The sequence below is a fragment of the Ursus maritimus genome, unplaced genomic scaffold (assembly GCF_017311325.1).
Source record: "Ursus maritimus isolate PB19 unplaced genomic scaffold, ASM1731132v1 scaffold_14, whole genome shotgun sequence".
Taxonomy (NCBI): domain Eukaryota; kingdom Metazoa; phylum Chordata; class Mammalia; order Carnivora; family Ursidae; genus Ursus; species Ursus maritimus.
Genome location: NW_024423786.1, coordinates 18659419 through 18683401, shown reverse-complemented (window position 1 = coordinate 18683401; position 23983 = coordinate 18659419). Strand labels below are relative to the sequence as shown.

Here is a 23983-nt window from a genome sequence, read left to right as displayed (position 1 = left end):
ACCCCAGCGCCTTTACTGAGCGTCTGCTGTCTACCGACTGACCCGAAGCTACTACCACTTAACACTTCCCTCAACACGGTCCGGGAAGTTGGCAGAGCCAAATTATGTTCATCTCCCTCATCTAACAGCTACAGATTAACCACATGAGATCACACAGCTCGTGAGTGGTGGGTCACAACTTGGTACCATTGGAAGGAATCCTGGATGCAGCATCCAATCCAAACTAAGTCAACGTGGCTATCTTTAGCACTAAGAGGAAGTGGAAGCCAGAACCTTATTTCTAGAAAATGAAGTCATTCCAAGCAAGCTCTCAGTCCAACTCTTTAATTTACCTTGCCTTCCCATGCCCCACAGCAAAAGGAATAGATGTTATGTTCTGGTAGTTTGGTAATGTCTAACGACTGTGCTGTGGGAACGTTACCAGGCTCCGACATATTTCAGTATTATTCCCCAGGTGGTTGGCTTGCTTTTTAAAGTCAGATACAAAATGATCGTACAGGAACCATATTCTGCAGACCACTCCTTGGAAAAAGTTCCTGAGCTGCTCAAATCTCTAGAGAGCAACACTGACAAATTCCTGTCACTAACATAGGAGTTTCTGAACGTAAATCTCTTAGATTAATATTCCATTTTTTCAATAGGCATGTTTTTAGTATTTATTTATAAATGTCCAAATGAACATTGAACCTTCTCCTGTCGGGCATATGCACCTTCTCCCTGGTCCGCCGGTATCTTGTACTTCAAAGCACACTGACAATTGGGTCTGTCCTCTCAGGCAGACAGCACTTTGGTTTCTCTCTGTCCGAGCAGAACACGAGTATTGATTATGCAGCCGTTTTTCTATTTTTGCTAAGCCCCTTCACTCTGGCCCTACAGGGACAAGAACTCGTAGGACCGAGTATCTCGTAAACAACTGCTGGGTAGAAGAATAGATGTCGGACTCTCGCCTTGTAATGAAGCCCAAGTGCACTATGCCAGCGGAGATTATTAATGATCCGGATTCAATCTACTTAAGTAATTGACTTACAACACGAGGGAGTTCGGCGGTACAAGAACTCTGGGCTACGAAACGACTCAGGTGCACCAGTAAGTAAGTAAATGGCTGAAACACCAAGCTCTTACATCCTCTATCCTGGAGGACTGGGAACACCAGGGTTTAACATCACAGCTGTCTTCCCTCTTCCTCCCTTGAGAAGAGGATACACGGGCACAAAGGAATTCTTTCCAGCTTTCCAAACCAGCTGACCATCTTGACCCCCTCCTTGCTCAGAGTCCAGAGTGCTGAGGGCTTGCGTTGGGAGGGAAGAGAGAGGAGGTGTGATTAAACAGCAACTACGAGATCTGCGAAATTCATGCTGGGGCAGAACCCTCTGAGCCGTATTTTCCATTATTGCCTAACGCCAGGGGTCAGATAATACAGGAATTTACAGTGTGATAGTCAATTTGTCCCTAGGTGAAGTTAATGCCACAAACAGCACATGTAGGAGACGTGGGTGTGGCCACTGCCAGCTAGCCAAGCTTGTCTTCTGCCCTCGGTAGTCACCAGGGATGGCTTGTACCAAAGGCGGTTTTACTCCCAATGAACTCAGACATGAAGACTTTTTAAAAAAGATTTTATGTATTTATTTGAGAGAGAGAGTGTGTGTGCATGTGTGCATGAGCAGAGGGAGGGGCAGAGGGAGAAATAGACTCCCCGCTGAGCAGGGAGCCTGACTTGACTCAGGGCTCCATCCCAGCACCCCGAGATCATGACCTGAGCTGAAGGCAGACACTTAACATCTGGGCCACCCAGGCGCCCTCAGACATGAGGACTTTTGAATGGATCCTGCAAGATCTCTCTAATCTGTGCTTTCTCTATTCATACATAAATACCAGGTCTTTTGCCAAAAGGAAATGAACATGAGATTTTCTTGCAGGACCCTTCTAGATGTGTCTAACGAATAATCCATCCTCAGAGTCTGCTTTTTACATATACAATTAGGTCTTGCAAATACAACACCAGACAATGTTAGCTACCTGGTCAACGAACATCCCTCCTTGCCTCAACTTCTTTCTCTCTGCTAAGGGAGATTGGTTTTGTTTTATTTCTATCAGATCAGAGAGCTTTCCCTCCTTGGGTGAATGAAGTGCGGGTTTGATGAACTTTGGCCTATTACGGTGGTCTTGCTCCCAGTGCTGGGTTTAGGCATGGGCATGCAACATTACTTCTGGCTGATAGGAGATGATGAGGAATCTGCTAGGGAGCTTTTGAAGTTTTGTTTGTTCTTAAAATAGGACATGAGATAGAGAGAGCCCTCTTCTGCCTCTGGGCAAATCATCTGCATGTGTTGCTTGGACTCGTGGGAATATGTTGGGATCACGCTGAAAGCTGGTCTCTGAGGCCAAATTAACAACATACTAACGGATTGGGAGCAGAAAAACGGGAGAACTGGGGTCTCTGTGATATCATTGAGCAATGAACTAACCAACCCTAGAACCCCTTAACCACAAATTTCTTGTCATATTCGATACTGAATTCCTTATACATCAACCATTTTAACTTAAATCTTCACTGCTCGCAGCGCAAAATATCCCAATAGGTGTAAGTATCACACAGATGTATTGTAAAATTAGGTAGGAATGTATTCTGATTAGTTCCTAGACACATCCTTCTATCTGTATAAAATAATTAGCGAAATTGCTTTTCTGAGTGGCAGTGTATCTTAATCAGCTTATTTTTATAGAAAAGTGATGGCAACTATTACTTTGGTAGATTTTATAAATCAGTGCTACGAGACTGAGCAGATGTCTAAATGATACCTAGGAGAAGAAACATAGAGGACCCGCCTGAATCAGTCTAAGCTAAGAGGAGGCAGCGGTTTCCCTGTGTCTCTATGCACACAATTCCAAAAGCAAGAAGGCGTGTCGGAATCCGCCCCATTTTTGGTATTATTCGAAGGTGTTGATGCAACAGTATCCACAGCATCTTTACCGCCTATAGGAGGAAGAAAGAGGGTTGCAAACCCAAAGGAAGGCCTGGAATGTTGGAGTGACCAAGAAATGACCTCTTGTCCCACTCCAGGATGTCACCACCATGCCGGGTTCCACAGAAAGGCATTTCTGACACCTGTGCCTGCGAGAACAATTTCAGAAACCCAGTGCCGTGTGTGTGTGTGTGTGTGTGTGTGTGTGTGTGTGTGTATCAAATGCAGTTCAGTTAAAGCCTGGGCACAAATTAGGTGAGCTCCTCTTCCTCACGTTATCGCTCAGGGACAGAGGGCACAGGTCTGCAAGCGTGAAACCAGGGCAAAGCTGGAATCCTGACTGAGGGCTTTGAACAGTTTGATTATTCTGAATCTCAGTTACCTCGTCCGCAAAATAAATGTAATTATAGTGTTGTGCCTCTTAGGGTTATTATAAAGTTTAATGAGATAATCTACTTATAGTGCCTAACATGCAAATAATAAGAAATTTACTAAGATACCAGTGCTGATGGGGATCCTATACCAGAATAGTCACATTTCCCCAGGAGAAAATAATCTATAATCAAAGAAGCAAAAGACAGCCTAATTAGGTAGTCTTAAGAAACATTTGTGTCCCGAGAGACTCCCTGCCCATCTCCTGTTCTGGACTTCCAACATACCCGTTCATAGTCTAGAGTCCTCCAGTTGGGATTCTCCAGCGGGGACTTGGGGGTGCAAGAGATAAATTTTACAAGACTTGACCCCTGCCACACAAGCTTCTTGACAGGGTATTTTAGGGATCATTACATTCTCTTAAAGGACGATGCGACAAGGCGGGAGTTTACCATCCTAGACGATCCATTTTTGCAGCCAAATTTGTTTTGAATTACCTTGTGCACATAACACTTATTACACTGTCATCTTGGAATCACATCACTGAGAGCCTTCGAGAGGGGATGACGCCGGGTGCACTGTCAACCACCCGAGAATGACAGCCTTTATTCCCGGGATTAGCATTACATGCACATTACAGAGCGCGGCGGTGATGATGGCTGCAATTACAGACGGAATGTGCCGCCGTGCTCATCCGGTGACGTTTGGCCCGGTCAAATTAAATATCATTAACTCGCCCAATTGAGCAGATTGCTTTTAAAACAGTTTATGCAGCTCTAAAACCAAGTAAATGGAATGTTTTGGAACAAGAAATGCTGATTACAAACTTTATCTTTATTATAAATTAAAGGCTTAAGTTATTCACCTAAGGCTCTGGCTGGTCCCTTGGGACTTAGGTGCAATTATGGTGAAAATGCAATCAGTCTGTCTCAAGGCCAACATCACTGCCACAAATATGACATGACACTAAGGAAGCTTCAAGAGGTCCTTTAGGGTGAGGTCTGCTGAGACAAGACGATTGTGCCGTGGGCATGGAATGATTCCTGCCTGGTTCCGATGCAGCCAGGGTAACATGCTTGCTGCTCTTTGTACCACCCACTCGTGACTGTCTCTTCCACGACCCCGGGAACTGACGCAATACGGGTGGGATGTTCCGTTTGGGGGCAGATTTCACTGACAACCCCCTCGGTCCATCTTGTAGTCATTCAATCCCTGAGAAAGTATTTGCTGAGGTTATTTAGTGAGAGTTGCTCCCCTTTTGGCAGACAGGATGCCACTTGGGAGAATGTCTTGTGGAAAAATGAGGCCCCAGCCTGTGCGAGCCACTCAAGCAATGGCCAGAAGGAATGTGTTGTGGACAGCATTTCCCCAAGACATCTAGTGAAGGATCTGATCTGCTGAGGTGGCCAGTTTGCTCCCAGAGACTTCACGTGCTGGAACACAGATTGAGCCCATAACCCTGAGAGAAGCCGGGTCCCCGATGTCTACCTAGAAATGCCATTGGTGAAAGTCACGTCATGCACCTTTAGTGTTGCCTTTCCACAGAGGTGCCCAGAAAGCTTGCAGAGTGCCCCACAACCTAACTGAGCAGTTCAGGATACTTGAATATGTAATATTTGGAAAAGACATGCCATGCTCTCTCTAAATTAGAAATTAAGTATCTATTTATGGGAAGACATTTGGTTTCTGAGGATCAAGGTACTGCAATCACCTCTCTTTCCAATGCATGTGCAAACGACCCCAGTGGAAAGCGCTAATGCAATTTTAAATCCAGCCTACCATCAATTATGCCCCTGGCTAAAACACAACTTTTATAGGGTTCATTTAATTAAATACAGGGGCAGTGATTTCATTCTGTAAAATATCACACCTATGTTGTCAAACTAATTAAAACTCAGATCCTACTGGCAGCTACAGACAATAATAAACTACATACCGAAAAGTAAAACGTTTCAAGCTCTGATTTGGGTTGAAGAAAAAAAAAAATTTCATTCAGGAAACTCCTTGTCTGTCTTAATTTATTTCAAATATACAGTCTGCTCTGGGGCTTGATAAAGGGAAGGTTAACTTATAGGAAGAGGAGTCTTAATAAACAAATGCTGTTCAAATTAACGTATTTCTGTGGAAAGCACTCACTTTCCTATGTCAGGTCTGTGTATAAATAGACTACACTTCTCTAGATCTCAATTTCTATGATGTAAAAACGTTAATCTGTAGGAGTATGTTTGGTTTCTAACACGGATCACACTAGAGTTTGTCCATGATAACTTCTAAATGCATGTTATTTCCCTGGGTTTGGTATTTCTACAACTGGAAGACTCCCCCACCTTACTGCAGTCTGAGTCACTTGAACAACTGAACTTATAGCCTAGGTAATTTTCCTGTTAGAGGAGCCTTCCTTATGCCTAACTTAAGTATCTCACATTTTAAAATCCTTTATTTTTCCTAAATAGAGAATATTCCTGGCTGCCAACCTCTGAATAATAACATGGATGACACGTCTTAAAGAAAGACAGGCTAAAAATCATACATGTTCTTAGTTTTTTTTTAAAGTAGTATTAGTCCAAAATTATAGAACGCTTTCTTCTCAAGTTAAAAAAAAAAATCTACCTTAATCAACACTATTTTGTTTATCTCCTTTCGGAAGCCTTGGTGTCATCAGGCCAAAGTCCCATTTTAAGTGATGACATCCAAGCTTCCATTAAACTACAGTATATCTGAACCACTCAGCATCTTAAAATTATCATGCACGTTTTTACCTCATCTTAAAGGTGATAATTTAAAGATGCAACTCAATCTATTATAGGAAAGCCCAGTGTCAAGTTCTTGACAACGAGGTGTTTCTATAGCTAAATCTCCCTACTTTCTATGACTCCTAAGTTCTCTGGGACATGAGTGTCTTCTCCAGTCCTGTCTTTAATGTCCCTGCAGCACGGAATGGTTTCAGGTTTACAGCCAGTTAAAAATGGTCGATGATATTCCACAGCCCATCACTGTTCCCTCCTGGAAGACATTATTCCAAATGCTTCCAGCCATCCTTGCCCTTCTCTCTCTTATTCTTTATACTCATCTGGAAAAACCCCAGCCAGTCCTTAGGGTCCAATCATCTGCCCGCTGTCCGTTTCTACTCATGAGTTCAGCGATGCTGGGGAACATTCATGCAATGAGATGTCACTGAGTAGAATTCACAGCATTTTCTTGATGTGCAGTCACGTGGTTATTTTTCTAGTGATTGCCTGTTTTTTCTCACCAGGCTCTGAACTCCATGAGGGTGTGACTGGTGCCTTCTGCTCCCTGTAGTACACCCAGACCTTAGTACAGCAGCTGGAGGCAGCAGGCTTGCCAGCAGGTCACCAGAGTGACCTATTAACTCGCTTGTAGACAGTCGCATTCCCCCACTGGGCACATCTGCTACCATTTCATGGTCCTTTCTACACTTAAACAAAAATTCAACATTTTCTGCTCTATGATCTTACGTGCTTAGCTAAGTTGAATACAAATCTGGTTGAGTCTCTTTTAGAATTTCCAAATTTCAAATGGAAATAAAATACGTGTTTTGTATTTTTTTACATACATACATATTTAGTGAGAAGCATTTTCAATATTAAATGTACAGGGTGCCGTTCTTGATGTGACTGACAGGACGTCAAGGAAAGTACCCTCTGCTTTCTGGAGAATATAAAATGTAAAGCCCAGAAAGATCATGGACTGTCTGCAAAGGACCACGGCCCCTTTCCCCAAGCGTTTCTGTCCTCTGTGGGTTCGGTGGGTTCGGTACTGTAGGAGACAAGGTGGGGCCACTTCAAGTGAAAACACAAAACCTCCCATAATAGGGGAAGGAGGCAAGAAAGACCAAAGTTATAGACCTCACAGAAAATCAGAAAATGCAAAAATGCTTTCTTTTTCTGAACCACTCTCTTCTTCCTCTCTCTCTCTCCTCCCCTCCCTGTCCCCCTGTCCTGTTCCCCCACACTCTCTCTCCTGATCCCTGCTTATGGTTGTGCAGACTAAGCACGGTGTGAGCGCGGTGCCCAGACAAGGAGGTGAGTAGGGTGGGTGGGCTCAGAGGAAAGGGAGCCTTCTTCCACTTCGCACTGAAGTGCTGGAAGGGCTGCTCTGGTCCCGCTTGTGGCCGTCACGAGGTCAAGAGTAGGTGTAGTGAAGCGCGTGACGGCCTGGTCTCTGGACACACATGGTGGCTCAGCCATCTCATCCCTAGCCCAGAAGGGATGGAAAAAGGCCCCTTTCCCTAGGACTACCGTGTTGCAGCATCTGGGAGAGCAGGCATTATCTTTCTGTGCTCCACTGCTCACCTTGCGATCTGATGAGTGGCCAGAAGACCTGAAGCAACATGCAGCAGTTTGCGACACTCGATCATGACAACGTCAATGGTGGAGCCGTGCTCGGTCTGTGCCGGCCGCTATTCTAAGCACGCACATCCATTTACGCAGGTGATCTTCCCATGACGGAGATCCCGTAAAATGACCTGCATTTGGCAGGTGAAATCGGGAGGGCCAGCGAGCATTTGTGCATCTGCAGACCTTTGATTCAAGAGGCCGGTGGCTTCTACCTTGAATCGGCAGATGCATGCTTAGTTCAGAGGCAGCCATGCTTCTTTTTACACGTCCAGTTTATTGCATTTAACGATCCATATTGGCATTATCTCCTACTATAAAAGCAATACAGCCGCCACCAATCAAAGGAGAAAGGCGTGGTTGCATTTTTGCAAGCATCATACCCAAGGCCTTATGAAAACCATTTTATTATGTCATTTCCATCTCCCGGGTGTAAACTTCATATCAGTCTCATAAATATATCTTATAAACTTAAATTTGTTAGCTCTCTTCCTCAAAGACAAGGGCAGTGTTTAAGATAAAATTCTCCCCTCTAGCCTCTAACCATCTGAGAAAAGGACACACAGGAAGATTCCTCCATCAAAACCATTGCTGTCATGCCAACATTAAAAGAATATCTCTAGAAAAGTGTTTAATGATGTTTTATGTGACCCCGGGCATTGAAGTTTCAAATAGGACCCTAATGGAGATTGCATGAAGGTGCCCAAGAACAGGAAGGAGTTCTACAGGTGGTAAGACCCTCAGCTCCAGGGTCTGACCGCCTCAGTTTAAATGTAGGCTGTGCCACTTATGTGTCATATCGGCTTGAGCAAGTCAACCTCCTGGTGACTCGGTTTTCTTATCTGTAAAACGGGTCAACAGGAGGACCTAATGCATTGGTTTGTTGTTAGAATTCATTAGGCCATACATCGAAAGTCATTAGGGTTTGTGCCCTGGCAGAGTAAGTGCTCGATAAATGTCTGGTGTCTTTTATCTTCATTCATTGGAAGATTTATTGGGGAACGCACTATGTGCCAGGCACGATGTCCCACTGAGAAAGTGGTAACCCAACAGCTCAGTAACACTGGGTCAGAGTGACCACTGTCTGGGCTCTGGGGTGAGACACACAGGGTCTGAATCTCTGCTCTACCATTTACTAGATGTGAGACCTGGGTAAATGACTCTACCTCTGTGTGCCTCAGTGTCCCCCACTGAAAATGGAGGACAGTAAAGCATTTACCTCCTAGGGTGTTTGTAACCACTAAACGGTGTAAAGTAAAGCTCTCAGCACGGTGCTGAACGTCCGCCATTGTCATAACCCTGCAAACTTGGACACGTTCTCCCTGTGCCCCTTCTGTAAATGGGGTTGTGAAGATTCACTGTAAAGGGAGTCTGGCTCATGGTCAGCACTTTCACAGAAGATACTAGGGCCCCAGGTGGTTCCTAAACATTCCAGCTGCCAAATTTCAGTGAAAACTTTACTGCAAATAAACTGGGTAAGAACATCAATAAAAAAGGTTTTATGTTACTCTCCTGCCCACGGGAAAGACACAGATGGGTCCATAGATGGAGCCCAGCATCCATCTCAAGGATGTCATAGTCTGAACTTCCTGTAGTGCAGGCTTGCTTCGGGTCAGGCACTGGGCTTTCTATGTGTGATCCTACCTCATCTTCTCAATAAGAAGGTCACTGGTGAGGTCAGAGGTTTTGTTTTTATAGATGAGAAAATAAAAGCCCAAGTTGCTAAAAGCAGCATCTTAGAAAGAGTGCAGCTCATCCAGCAGTAGAGACGGGAACTGAACCACGTCTGCCCGAGTTCAAGCAGGTGCCCTATCCCTCTTACCACTGAGCTGCACAGCTGGAGCATGTTACCTGACCTCAGCCCAGAGGTAAGATTAGGTGGCAACAGGGAGGGAGAGTGGAATGAAAAAGTCATCATCACAAGGGGGACAGGTGAGCCTCAGCGGAGAAACTCAAAGCTCTGATGAGAAGACTAAAGTTCCTGGCCCAAGAAAGACATTCACTGTTGGCGCCTCCATGCGAATGGGTGAGCTGGGCCACGCGGGCCCAAGGCGGCTAAGCCGGCGGACCTTTCCCAGAAACTCACCTGGGTAAGGGGACGTGTTTAACGGACAGAGTAAGAAAACACAAGTTTTCACTCGCCCACCCCTTCCTACTTATCTGCAAGGAAGTTGAAGGCAGGGGAATCTATTTTCTTTTCTCAATTCTTCTCTTATGAAGTTGTCCCTTCAAATTTTAGCGTGTTTGTCCCACAAATGTCCTGAGGCATTTGGTGAAGCCCCAGTGATGGGACACCACTGAAGACAGTCCAAGTGGGAGGAAAAGTAATGTGAGTCTTTTGTTAAACCAGAAAACCCTTGCGTGGTAAGAAAAACAGTAGCACCAGACATTTTGAAGCCTTGATTCTTACAGGAGACAGGCCAAGAGAACAGATTTTGCAGGAAGCTCACTGACCTTAATGACCTGTATCTTACTTATTTCTCTTGATAAGACAATGAAATTTCCTAACTATCTTTATACAACACCAATGTCAGGAAGCAAACCGAGAACTGCGAGGACAAAGGAAAGCTAAAGCGGGTGCACTTGACATAGAATTTCCTGGCCCTTGTGGATTTGGGTCTTAAACTTTTAGTGTAACTTCCACAGTGGTTTGGAACCTTTTTTGTCTGTTTTCTGTTTTCTTGCAAGAAACAAAATTATGACATATAGGACTTAGATAAAATCTAATTTTTGCTCCTGCATTGCAAACTAGTAGTAAAATTTCCATGAAAATGACTGGGATAGAATCCTTAAAGAAAGTGTTGGAAATGATGACCTTGTGGTCTTAGCAGTTAAAGAAAAGCCCACTGAGAAGGCCTAGCACCAGCATGAAAATGAAACTGGCACTGAATGTTGAAAGAATGGGCAAGTTTTTCTTTTGTTTTCACAGAATTCTCTTTCTCAATAAATTATGATATATCATCTCAAACACTTCTGATATAAATAGCATTTTTAAAAGACCCACACTAGGGAAAAACTAGAAAGTTTGGCTGGGATTTGAAATACAACTACAAGACTAAAAAGAGCCTTGATGGTAGGGACCCTACTTTTTACTTCCTAGAAATGTCAGGCATCATTTTTCATTCGGAATATTTTCTGTGTACCGTGCACCGTGCTTAGGCATTTTTTTATTCAATCACTCATTCATGTGCTTATTGATCTAATAAATATTGGGGATGACCATATGCCCGGTACCCTGGCTGGGGTTGCCAGTGCAGTGGTGAGCAAAACCAGAAATGGGAGCTGCCCCAGTAAGTTCATAGTCTGGTGAAGGAGACAGATGCTAATGATCCCATAACTGAGGGAAGGAAAGAGAACCTGGCTGGGGCTGGGGAAGGAGCCGGTACGGGGATGAGGGGGATCCTCTGAGGAACAGATGTTGAGCACAAATCAGCAGAATAGACAGGATTTACATGGGGAGAAAGAGAGGAGAGGGAATTCCAGACAGAAGGAGCAACATGTGCAAAGGTCCTGTGACTGGAGGAAACCTGGCACAACTGAGCATCAGAACAGGTGGAATAGAGATTATTATGTGATAAGACTGGAGGGGTGGGCAGGTGCAGACCACATTGACCACTGGAGGCCACAGAAAGGACTCTGACTCCAAGACAACTAAAAGGGGGTGGGTGGAGAACTAACCAGACAAAGAGGATGTGCAAACAGGTTATGCCTATTAGAAACATGACCCTAGTACCTGGCTGTTGTGGGAAGCCTGCAATGGGAGAGGCTAGGAAAGGGGCGTCTCAGGTGGCCCAAGCAGAACAGAGAGAGATTTAGGAAGTGGGGACCTCTCAACCACCCTTTATTTCCATTTTCACAGGAAGCTGAGACTCAGAAGGGTAAGTGACTTGCCTAAGGGTCACGGAACTATTAAATGGTAGTTTGGGGAGTTTGAACTTGGTTTCTTAACTCCGAAAGAGCCTGCTGTGCTAAGATAAATCACGGCAAAACAAATTCAAGTAGAAAATTTCAGAAACACGAAATAAATAAGGATCTAGGCAGGTCCTAGGCTTCTCAAGAATTTTCCTTGTCCTGCTACTGGACTCCCCCTTGAGTAAAGACTCCCTGTAATGACCTGGATCCTAAATTATGGTTCCTTCTTGGGGCTCCCTTGCAAGTGCACAGTGAGGGCATCATGTCACCACCTGCTGTTCCTATCCAATGGAAGCTAACCATTTTGTTGGGAACTCTGCTTCCTAGGACTCTGGAATCCTACGTGTCCTTTCTTTTGCTGGAGAACCATACTGAAGTTGGATTATAGGAAGAATGGCTTCTTGTGCCAACTGGCTAAAAAAGCCACTCAATCTTATATTTCAACAACTCTTTCTGCAAAATGGGACACAGTCCTCAGCTTCAACAGGGGAAGCTCCTTGTTTTTCACAGGAGCTTCCCACGTGGTTGGTGTTTTAGAACTGCTGTAAACCATATCGAATTGCGTGATTCCCAGAGTTTTAGTTTTAATCTATATTGAACATCAACATTTCAAAGTGGTATTATGATGGGTAATTTTCAGTATTTTTATTATGAAAATTTCTCCTGATCTTCTTCTCTGTCTTAATTATTCCCATGAAGAAAATTGCAGAATTGGAAGTCTGCAGTTAGCAGGACGGCTCTTGCTACTTAAGCGTCCTCAGAGTGGGGGGACAGGCTCTATATTTTATTCTCCTAACTTATGGCAATGGACTCATTTTGGAGAGGGATGGTGTGTGTGTGTGTGTGATATAAATTCACTGCAACAAAATAAAACAATTCATTGCTTATCCAGTCGATATGATTAAAGCACAAAAACTAAACTCTTGTTTTGTCCTGAATTGTAACAAAATTCTCTATTTTTAATTGCAAACTGTTGCTCGATTTGTTGAGGAAAATTTCAGTTAGAGGAGAAAATGTGTCTCTCTCCTGCTAGGTTGAGATAGATTTCTAAATTTGAATAAAATTTCTAAAAGACAAAACACTTCATCCTACCAGCTCGTATTTCATCTGTCCTATGTATAAGAATATTCCATTTAGGAGTGCTTATATGCCATAATGAATCCAGATATATTTAGTGAACTGGCAAAGGCTTCACAGTTTGCAGATACCTTCCCTTGCAACCGGAGACAACTTTACATCAAGAGATTATATAAATTCTCTTCAAGCTATCTCCAGGGGAGTATGGAGTTACCAAATGATCACTGTGAGAAATGAATGCATAATTCTGGAAATACTGGCTTTGAAAGAAGAACCAATGAAAGTGAATAGGAATGATGGACTCTGGAGCTGTGGAAGGAACAGAAACTGGTAAGATTTAGAACCTTTATGAATCAAAAATAAACTTAAGGTGGTACTTCTTTCTCCAAGATTTATAAGTGTGATTTATAAATGGCACCCAAAGAATAATGATGACATCCTGGGATATTTATCACCTCTAAAATAGGGAATAAAATGACTCTCCCTCTCAACTTCACAGACACTGAGGGCTTTAAAATATGGCCACATTATCATAATTGATCTTCGCTTTTTTGGTGATTAAATTCTGGGCAATGAGAATGGCAGAGTAATTACAAGAATGGGCTGCACGGGACTCCCAGGATGTAGAAAGTGCATGATAAGTTGATCTTAACAGAAATACAAAATAAAAGGTGCTTATGGAAAGTATGAACCTAAACAGCCTCTCTAGACACAATTCCACAATCCCCCGCTCCAACTGCCACATGGTGGGCGCAAGAACTATGTCCCCACATCCTTTCACCTCGTAAGGACACTCAACTGTTAGACTTCTTGACTTCATTTTCTTGCTCTCAGTTTTGGTTTCATGGAAGCATCATATCAGGGTAATGGGCCCTTCAGACATTCCCCTGACTCTTGGTTCCAGCAGGTGGACCCAGAGGAGATGGACCCCTTGCCTGTGGCCACTTGGAGAAATTTTGTTTGGGTGACAAAATAACCTTGAGTGTATTCAGTGAGGTGAGCCATGGACTACTCCAACGAGAGGTTGGCCAAAGCACAATTGTGAAATCTCTCCTCTGCCGTCAAATTGTTAGTGAGTTTTAAGGAAGAACCTAACAGGGTTGCTTTGGTGAGAGGAAGGATGATAAAACTGTGTGCAGGGCACAGGAATTAGCATGTGGACTCCCATCCCTACGACAGAGAAGAACCTGCAGCATTTTCTAAGATGATTTATTAGACATGGGTAGAATTTGCTAGAAACCTACCAGGAGCAAATCATCTGGGAAGGAACTAATGATCCAAACACAACACTTGATAATGCAATTAGATTATGAGGAAATGTAGGGGTTTTCCAAAGAGAGAGACAGAAAAGTAGGGAGGGAGGGGGATAGAAAGAGAGAGACAGAGGGAGGGAGGTGGGGACTGGGGAGAGAGAGACACGGAGGGAAGAAGGGAGGGGAGCAGAGAGATAGAGGGAGAAAGAGAAGTATGTGTATATGATTTTCGTCAAACTTAAAGCCAGAAAAGGCATCTAACCAATTTCTGGAAGAGTCAAGTTGTCAGAGGGGAGAAGGAGAGGACTGGGGTGTTCTTTCTAGTTCTGATGCTTCAGTATAGCTAGCAAGTGTGCCCAGCTGAGTGGAAATGCACTTGTGGCTATGTTTCAACAAAGTGGTGTGTGGATCTGAGAGAAAGAAATAAGGCCACTGGCAGCAAAAATAGGGACCCTCATCACGGAATGGCAGAACGCAGTGATGGGACACAGCCGTTTTCTTTGGACGCTGCGGGCAACAGTAAGCTCTCTCCCACACTTTCGTTTGGATCAGGGATTTTTTTCCTTTAAACCTTTCCTTAGTTGAGTTAGAAGCCAACAGTCTGAAGCTCTGGAAGCTTTTCTCTGACCTCATTTCATCTCGCCTCACGGATGAGCTCACCAAAAAACCTGTTTTCCAGTGGCAACATCGGCTGTGTGTGTCCAGAGGAAATTTCCAGCTGTCTACTTGTTCTAACTGCTGTCCTAGGCTCTGGGCACACACTCCATCCAGGTAACACAGGCTCCCTTTATTTTTATGAATGTCTAACCTTATATATTTAAAAAAATTTGTAATTGAACACCCTATCTTCCCTGTCCCCTTCACGAGTTTGTTTAGTGTGGACAGGATATGGTTAACATTAGTAATGCCTTTCCAAAGCTTTCTGTATTTAAATATTTGGTGTAGTCCTACCACCATCTAACAGCACTTGCTTCATACTTTCAAAGTATTTCATCTGCTTTCACTCAGCAAGTAAGTGTCCAACTTGGGATGGCAGCCTGGAAGCCAAGCCCTCCCGGGATGTGCGAGCGCGCAGGAGACACATGCCCGGGGAAGTACCCTTAACGAAATGCTCTTCCTAGAAATGCAGGACTCTTTCTGCCCTGGAGCTTCTGCCTGGCTAACGCTGACTGCTTTGTGTTCGGATGGTTAGGAAGTCCAGGCTGGCCACCAGGATTGGATCCTAGCCCCCAAACAGGGGGCCCCTGGTGCCTGGCACTGGCCGCCTGCAGAGCTTGTTACTGGTGCGTGGTCATCTGTGTGATAACTTGGCATTGTCTTACCACCTCCACCGGCAGGTGGTGAGAGCTGGGAGGGTCACGACTTTGCTGGTTCTGCATCCCCTGCACCATCGCCAGTGGCCGCCCCTACTTGCACGGTAGAGGTGTTCAAGAAATAACACGGGGGCCCCACGGCAGAATCTGACCGTTCCCTCCAAACATACTGTATATTCCCACCTTTGCATTATTATTCTTGGGGAGTCCTGGCCTCTCATCCTTCTTTCAAAAGCCCTGTTTGCCACTGTTCCTTTCTAAGAAATGACTTAGCAACAGTGGTGGCCACTGAGGTCCTTTCCAGATCCACTACCGTCACGATCTGTCTCTCGGAGGCCTGCCACCCGAAACGATAACCCTTTTAGACCCAGTTTTGGAGGCCGGGCTGTGGCCACCTCCTTCAGGAATGCTGGCCTTCTCCCTTGGTCCCCAGAGCCTTGACGGGCTTGTTGGACAACATATAACAGTTAACACCATGGGGTGTAGGGGCCAGGACATGAGTGCTGTGAGCACGGGGCTGCTTTTGGTCTTTCGCTCAGCGTGTGGCCCAGAGAACAAAGCCGCACTCAGTAAATGCTGGCCTTAGGACAACTAGAGGGTGACTCGCAACTGGGATCACTCGTAGATGGAACTCCTCTCCTGCTTTAGTAAGATAGTAGGATGAACTTCCCTTCAGTGACTATCACAGTAAGACACCATGTAACTCCCATAGCTGTGGAACTGGTTTTTTTTTTTTTTTTTTTTTTTTAAACCTCCCTTTTACAAAGAAGAAAATGGAGCACAGTTTCCTGGTCCAGTCTTTTGACGATATTTCTTTTTTTTTTTTAAAGATTTTATTTATTTATAGACAGCCAGCGAGAGAGGGAACACAAGCAAGGGAAGTGGGAGAGGAAGAAGCAGGCTTCTAGCGGAGGAGCCTGATGTGGGGCTCGATCCCAGAACGCTGGGATCACACCCTGAGCCGAAGGCAGATGCTTAAGGACTGCGCCACCCAGGCGCCCTTTGACAATACTTCTGTTGCAGATCCATATTCCTTTAAGTTTACCTTATAATGTAATCATATGCTCATTAGGTTAGGATTTAATTTCTGACCTCCCGCCATCCCAGAATGCAAGCCCCCAGGACAAGGACTTAGCCGTCTATCACAGGGCCACATATTTAGTACAGTGCTGGGGACACTGTTCAGACAGTGTGCTGAAGACTGACAGCCCTGTGCAAGGACCCTGGCTCTGCCCTGTAGGAGCCGTGTGATCTCAGGAACGTGAATCTCTTCTCTAACCCTCAGTTATCCTATCCGTAAAATGGACATAACAACAGAGCTGTACTTTAAGGGGCTGTGTTAAAATTGCATGAGATGCTGTATCTAACAGGTGTAGATAGACCATGTGCACGGCAGATCACACTCGGTTACTTAATCATTGCTATTAGCACAAAAATCCCAATCGCTGCAATGTCTTAGTCTTGGGCCTTCACTGTTAATTCAAGGACAAAGAATACAATGCAGGAATTGCTTCTTCCTTTCTCTGGACATTTTTAACTGTGGCTGGATATGGAGGAGAGTTGGTTCTAAAACTTGATGGCTAATTGGGAAAAAAGAGGCACTAGCTCTTCACCTGGCCTTCTTCTTGAGGTTTGTCCCCTCCCTGCACTGTAAGGGAACAGGCATGTGCTCTCAGGTTCCACTCCGGGGAGGAACCGGAACAGAAACTTAAATTGGTGGGGGGAGAGATTAGACAGATGTGCCAAACTTCTATTCCTGGAGTTTCTAGATACCTAGGCTTATATTGCAAATTTTAGAAAGTTGCTAGAGCAAGAATGGAAAAGGAGAAAACACTGGGCCCAGGGAAACAGAGGCACCACTGGTCACGGAATTGTAACACATGGGAACACGTTGATGCATGCGGGTAAGTGCAACATATGGTAGCTGGTATCTAACAGGGGGAGGAGAGGAAATACAAGTTATTCATGCCAGGCATTTCCCAGTTACAGAATCCCAGCTGTAAAATACCATTGTGATTTGGTGGGGGGTGTAGATAGCCACTGCTCTTCATCTCCTGATGCCAACTGAAATATTGTTATGAAAGATAATGTCTCTCCAGGTTTTCCAGATTCCCCAAATCGTAAACAGCTGCTTGATAAAGGAAAATTGGTTCATATTATTTAGAGTTTTCTTTTATTAAATGCATGTCGCTTCTACTGTTATGTGCCCCACCAGTGACACTTTTGGGCAGAGGAGGGGAATAATGAATTGTCACGTATGGTAAAACAGGAATTCATCTGGGCTGTGGGACACTGCTCAACACACTGGGAGGAAACTTACTTTCCCAGATGTCTGACAAATTAACTCTGTTTTCGCTGGTTTAATGCTGTGAATAGTGTTTGTCTGCACTATATGGTTTATGCATTGTTTGTTCACCAAAAAAAGACATTTTTGCTTAAGACTTCTTTATATAGAAACATGCAAACATGCCAACTCTTAAGCAATGTGTTTGTAAAGATACAAGTTCTAACTGTGGTCCTACAGCTGTCTTCTGTTGTAACAAATGGTAGAGGTTGAGAGAATTCTTTTGCACATGAAGAATGCTTTATCTTAAGAAAAAAATAAGGCAGTACTTTAATACTTTTTAAAGATCTTGATAGCCAACCAACCCTTTCTTTCCCATCATAACTATTTCGGATTTACTTTTTTTCAGAAAATGTAATATATGATATTTCTTCTTGGGGCTCTTCTTCAAATTTTTATTTTAATATTTATTTTTATTTTACTAAATACTGAATACATTAAAAGATTTGTAAGCTACATATAATTATAAAGAATGCTACACCGAATACTTGTAAGCCCATCCCCCCATTTGAGAAAAGAGCACTACCAATATGTCACCTTGACAAGCTGAACTTCGCATGTCTGTGGATAGACAGGAGGCCAAGAAGAGCACAAGAAGGCGGCACCAGGGAGCGACCTCCTCCCGGGGTACAAGAGTTATTACAGAACTACAGCACAAGGAAACAGACACTCTTAGTGTGATCTTGGCGTAGGGGGACTCTTGATGGACAAGAAGAGAAAGGCCAGAACAGCCCCAAACACATAGAAACTGGCACTGCCCTTTGATAGGGAAGAGATGGGCTTTCTCCATTGGTACTAGGAGATCCATTCTAAAAACACGAAGTCAACTCCAACCTTACACCCCCCTGTGAAAGACAAAAGTTATATAAAGCTTTTGGAAGAAAACACAGGATAGCAGCTTTAGAGCTTCAAATCAGAAAATATATTTCCTCACAGAGACTAAAAGCACAAACCGTAAGAAAGACTGATATATTTGACTATGTTCAATGAAGGATTTGGTTCCCTGGAACACGTAAGAGAAAGCAAAGACAAGCCACAAGCTGGGAGGAAAGGTCTGCAAGTTGTACCTGATAAAGGACTGGTATCCAGACTATGCTTTTAAAAATCCTATGAATCAAAGGAAAAAGGTGAAAAATCCAATAGAGAACTGGGGCAGATACCTGAACAGGCACTGTACACACACACACACACACACACACACACACAGCTCAAATATGGTCAACATACACATCAAAAATCAAACACTCTATTTCATTAATAATCAAGAGTAAAACAAATTTAAACCATAGTGAGATACCTCTTTTGTAGTCACAACACTGTAAAACTAACAGAGCCAGATGACACCAAGTACTGACAGGGAAGAGAAGCATCAAGAACCTCTCTACCATGACGCTGAAAGCCAGTCTGGCATTAGTAAAACTGAGCAGCATACACCTTAAAGCCCGCCTTCTTTCCCTCCCTCCTGCCCTTTTGTCCATCTGTCAGGCAGTCCGTCCACCCATCCATCTACCCATCCATCCATCCATCCATCCATCCATTCATCCCTATGTAATCACCTATCTCTTAGAGCAGTGGTTCCCAAAGCACACTCCCCAGACCAGCAGCACCTAAACTGGGGGTGGGGCACAGGTCTCAGTGCTTTAACAGTGCCTCGGGGGGATGCTGATGCAGTTCCAGTTTGAGAAGCAGTGCCCTGAGGAACTTTGGTGCCTTGAGACTGGTGTAAGAATGCAAGTTACAAATGAAAAGGCCATTCCTCTCCTCCGCCCCCTTTTTCTATCAAACAGAAAAAAACCATGAGAATAGCTTTAATGCCCAGTGAGTATGGGAATAGGAGACAAGGTGAGGCAGACACTTTGTTGCTGGAGGTTTACACAAAGAGGCTTACTTGGGGGATAATCCGGCAATACTTACTAAGACCTCTAAAAGAGTTTATCTCTGGCATAACACATCAAAATGTAAACTAAGATAGTTATTGGTCAATGGTACTGTTTCATTGACAGATACAGTTGAACTGAGTCCTGCAACCGGAAAATCTCTGGAGTCAGGGTGTGTAATCACGACCTGTCAGCATGGTGACGGCCATCTAGCTCACCATCAGAGGGAGGTCCCTGCTCAACTTGCTTCACCCAGAATTCTGCAAAATAGGATTCATTTGGTTGACAAGGTCTTTCTAAAAACACATTTTCTTTGGGCAGGAGGATTCTGCTTACCATCATTCACATTACTGGGAATTACTTTAGAGTTCCCATTGACTACTGGAAAGGAAGCGTTGATAGGAGTAGGAGGGTGTGTGACTTAGGAGGATGCAGGATAATTCTGGAATCTGGGGTGATTCTGAGAGGCACACTGGTTGAAGAAAACTGAAGGTTAAGAAGATACACACACACACACATATACACATGTATGTGTGTGTAGGTCTCTATGTGCATACATATTGGTGACACACAAAGCTTCACTAACCTTCATGTTCCCACTTGAAAACTAGATATTACAGAACAACTTACTTGAAAAAAGCCCTGCTTCATCAAAATAAAATGATTTTCGTTTTCTATTAACCAACAGATGGTTACATTTTGATCTGAATGGAAGTGTCTGAGATATGAGCTTGTCCTCCTGCCTCTCCATCCAAAAGAAGAATGAAGAAAATCCGCCCCAAAACTTAGATAACGGAAGAGTCCTCCCTCTTCCAGTAGGTTGGGTTTAACTTCAAACGCAGGTACCGAAACTTGAATGAGCACCGAACTCACCCGGAAGCCTTGTTAAACACAGACTGCTGGCGTCACCACAGAGATCGGGGCTCAGTAGGTCTGGAGGGTGGCTGGAGACTCTGCATTTCTAACAAGTTCCTACGTGATGGCGATGCTGCTGCTTCAAGACCATCTTGTGAGAATGAACGACTTAGAAGAAACTTCTAGAAACTCTTCAACAGTCAGGAAAGTTCCCCTTGATCCCCACTGCCTCTCAAATCAAGATGCTTGAACTCCCACAATCGAACATTGATGCCAGTAACTTTCTTCCACTTCTGCACTATTCCAGCATATTCTTTATTACAAACTGATGGGTATAATAAAATGCCTTTGAAAAAAAACATTATCCTGCCAGGCAGGTGACCAGTAGACAGGAAAAGGGACGCTTTCCCCAAAGTTAACCAACAGACACACACCACTCAATATGCTCTTGATGGAGAAACAGGAAAGCAGGTCATGCGAAGGAGACGAATTCATGCCTGACTTTTCTCAGCACAGCCCTCACTGTCAGGCAGCAGAATCCGGGGACACTTCGCCAATGTGAGGGCACCCGCCACACTACTGAAGGCTATGTGGCTAGCAACCCAGCTGTGCGAGCTGCAGAGTGGATGCTAGGCTCCCTGCCGAATCCCACGCTGGGCAGAGGACGCAGGAGGGTTCTTTGGCTCTGGTATGCCGCCGGACCCGCGGATGCTATTCTTCCGTGCCTGCTCTCCCCACCCCAATGTAGCCATGACCTCTCCCTGCATTATTAATGAGTGCAAGAGAAGTCATTTATTAAAGCTACATTTTTTCACTGTTCCATATGTTTCTTTCTGCCAGCTATGGCAGGCATGTCACAGGAACGTGGAGAGAGGGGCAGTCGTCTCCCCTGTGGCTGTGTACCACCTGCCTCATGGCGATATGCAGCTGTATCTATGGAAGCCATTAGCATCCCGGGACATGGACTCATTTGTCATTGCTAAAAGCCTTCCCAGACCAAAGTGGGACCTGCTTGATACATTCCTCATTCAGAAGTTAATTTGGTAAACATGTCCTGAATAGTTATGTGTCAGGACCTGGGGTGTCACAGAGAACAAGATGAAGTCCCCGCCTTCATGGGGCTGACATTTTCCTGAGGACTGGGGGTTGGAGACAATAGACAAGTTAATAAGTACATGAATTATGATAAGTGCTAGGACACAAACTGTGCACAGAGAGGTCGACATGGGTGGGGGTGGGGGAACATTTTGGATCAGGGAAGATCTCTGGGGAGAGGGATATTTGCACTGAGTCCTCAAGAATGAACTGGTGAACTGTGTTTCAGATGGAGAGGAACAGCTAGTCTAAGGTGTGAACACGGAAGGAGTAAGGTGGGTTCTGGGTGCTGCTGCAAGAAACCGGTAAGGACCAGAACAGATGCATGATGGGTACATAGCAGGCAGCTCACCGGACAGGTAAAAAGAGGACAGACCACACAGGCCCCTGCAGGCCACAGTTAAGGAGTAGGTTTTCTCTTCAGGGCACTGGTGAGCCAACGAGCAGGGAGTGGGAAGCTCGGTGCTCAGCGTGGGGTTGGTTGGGCAAACGTGTTGGCTGAATGAAGGAAAAGTCAATGTTCTGTATGCCCTGTGTTCTCCATCGGCATCGTCTCGGTCCAAATCCCAGTCCATCTCTTCCAAGAGCTCGCTCTGGGTTCCTAACTAGTACCCTTGCTTCTTTCCTTGCTCCCCGTGCCCTACCAACACATACAGAATCCAATGTGTTCAACCGATCACATGCTGAGGGTCAAGGCTGTGAGTAGACTTCCCGGGATTTCACGGTGTAACTGAGGAGGCTGAGTTAACAGACAATACAGAAACAAGGAATAGAATGATGCGCAGAGCCTCGAGGGAGGGCTCAGTGCAGGGGCACATGGGTACACAGGACTTCATGGAGACCAGCGTGGGGATGCAGAGGTGTGCAGGGACTCATGGGAACACTCACAAGGCACCTGAGCCGGGGTGGTGGCAAACTGGCCTCAGTCCTAAGAGGAGAGCAAGAGAACTCCTTTATGGTCACCGAACGCTTTGTACCTCAAGAAGAGATCGGGAGAAAGATGGGGGAGTGAGCCCTGGCCGAAACCTAAGCCTTTCCTTCTCATTGCTTCATCAGCATCAAAGTGGTTTAGGCTCCACGGCTAACTGAGGAAAAGAACGAGCCCTAGTGATGGACAAATGTCCACCGTGAAAAAAAGGGACCTTCTCAGCTACAGACAGGCGCCGTGTCACTGAGGCAGGAAGAGGTGGGCTTTCTTTTTCCACACCTGCTTTACCTCAGCTAATTCGGACTGTGAAGCTGCTTCTAGTAATAAAACTTTTGGAATCGATAGGTTGTTTAAGCAGACACACTCTCACTTGCAGGAAAACTAAACCACGTTCAACACTTCCGTGCGGAGGTCGAGTTTACGTCCGTCCAATAACCACCGTTAACTCTGTCCGCACTTTTTCATACCACGACCTGGCCGAGTCTCAACATCAACAACTTCGGGGGCATACAAGGCACAAATCATTCCTATTTTTTGTTGCTGAGTGGCAAAAGAATACGAACCATTCTTAAAACTGCCTGGGAAGTTGATGGAAGTGCTGCACTCCCCCCGAACACTCTTCTCTTTGTCCGCCATCCCCCCTGGCATGAGGGACCAGAGGCCCTGTCTCAAGTCCTCTCATTTGTAAGAGAACAGACCCAAGTACTCGGAGGCTGACGGAGGGGCCAAGCAGCGCGTGGCCCTGTTTGAGAATGCAGGGTCTCCCTGTCAGCTCCACAAAGGTGAGAATGATTTTTAAAAAAATAATCTAAATGTTCCATATAATACAGGTCATCTATTCACTGGTTTTGATAAAAATGATTCATACAAGAGAAGAATTCAGACTTTGGAATCCCAGCACAGACACTGTTGCCACCCCCATTTATAATTCCTTTGCATCTCAGTTTCTTTATCTCTGAAATGGGGATAATAGTATCACCCATCTCTGGGCGCTGCTGTGAGGATCTGACGGAGAAATGCACAGTCAGCACTTCGCACAGCGCTGGCACACAGTAAGTGCTCAATAAATAATGCTATGGTTCCTGCAGTGAACATCACTGCAATTAGTATGTTCTCCTTGCCATCTTTAAATGTGTGTGCAGACTTTAGCGAATGTATTCGTTGTTACAATTTCTACTTTGAAGCCTAAGTCCCAAACAGAATTACTTCCTTATGGCCTAATCAAGTGAGCAAAGGTCACACTATTCTACAGAGTGTCTCGTTCACCTTAGAAAAGGTGGAGGGAATGAGTGATACTGCCAGGCGTGTTACTCCGTTCCCCTTCCCCCAGCCTCTATCTGAAAACTCTCCTCAAAGCATCGACACACTGACTTTCCCCTTGTCCTGAAAGGATACAGCTGGGGGGATGCTTGGCCAGTGCTGGGGTCCCTGGCACCAAGCCAACAGAGCCACAGACCTCTCCATCCCTGCCAGCACTGCTGCCCCACCTCTTCCCCATAACCAGGGGACCTGCTTCAGCTGAGTTCTGGCCACAGCTCTAAAGCTGTCAGGCTCCCTACCCCATCACCCCCTGCACATGAAATCTTCTGGGCAGTTCATTTGTCCAAGGAGAAGACTGCACCCCTTGCTAACCTTAAAG

General features: G+C 44.9%; 1 protein-coding gene across 1 annotated transcript in view; it reads right to left on the bottom strand.

The window, feature by feature from the left end:
* PDZRN3 (PDZ domain containing ring finger 3) overlaps positions 1-23983 on the bottom strand; it is a 237068-nt gene that overhangs the window by 23657 nt on the left and 189428 nt on the right. The gene's annotated exons all lie outside the window — the stretch shown is intronic.